The 628-nt window shown below is 36.6% G+C and overlaps 1 protein-coding gene across 1 annotated transcript in view; it reads left to right on the plus strand.

The window, feature by feature from the left end:
• LOC119581997 overlaps positions 1 to 628 on the plus strand; it is a gene marked incomplete at its 5' end in the record, with an annotated part of 8,048 nt that overhangs the window by 4,850 nt on the left and 2,570 nt on the right.

Below are 628 nucleotides of genomic sequence, written 5' to 3' on the forward strand. Positions count from 1 at the left end.
GTTGAAAGTAGACCTAGAAACCAAGACGGAAGAGAGATGGAAGGGTGTATAGAGAGAAAAAAGGTGGGCATATAAAAGAGATATTGATAAATAAGATTAAGAAGAGTAAAATAGTGCCTTACGGTTGCGTGCTATTAGACAACAAACACGACACTCTCTTCCAAGCACCCGCACAAAATTTACAGTTTGCCTTTGTCCGAAACTAATGTATGCGGCTGTACACGGTGTAAAGTCACACGAGTATAATGGGGAATCGAAATAGACAAGCAGTATTTTAATGATTCCGTTAGGTGTGTTTTCTTAGGGATGACAACATAAGTAATAAACAAAAAGGAAGATTTTTCTCTAAAAATAATTGATTCGAGTCTTCAGTAGTGGAGAAGGAATGTTTTGCAAGGTTAGTCTGTGAAATATTAGATAAGCACAACTTGTGAACTAGCGTGAATATAAATGAATGACACAAGTAAATATTGGAGTAACTGGACTTCGCCTGCTCTTGTGTACCAGGTTGTGTTAGCCTTTGGAGAAAAAAAACTTTATGGCGGAGAGGTCAGAACTATTTCATGCAAATTCTTTTTATAGTTTTCGTCCACCAGATAGAATATAGTGTTTGAATAAAGTAGTTAGC

Source organism: Penaeus monodon, chromosome 15 (genome assembly GCF_015228065.2).
Source record: "Penaeus monodon isolate SGIC_2016 chromosome 15, NSTDA_Pmon_1, whole genome shotgun sequence".
Lineage (NCBI taxonomy): Eukaryota > Metazoa > Arthropoda > Malacostraca > Decapoda > Penaeidae > Penaeus > Penaeus monodon.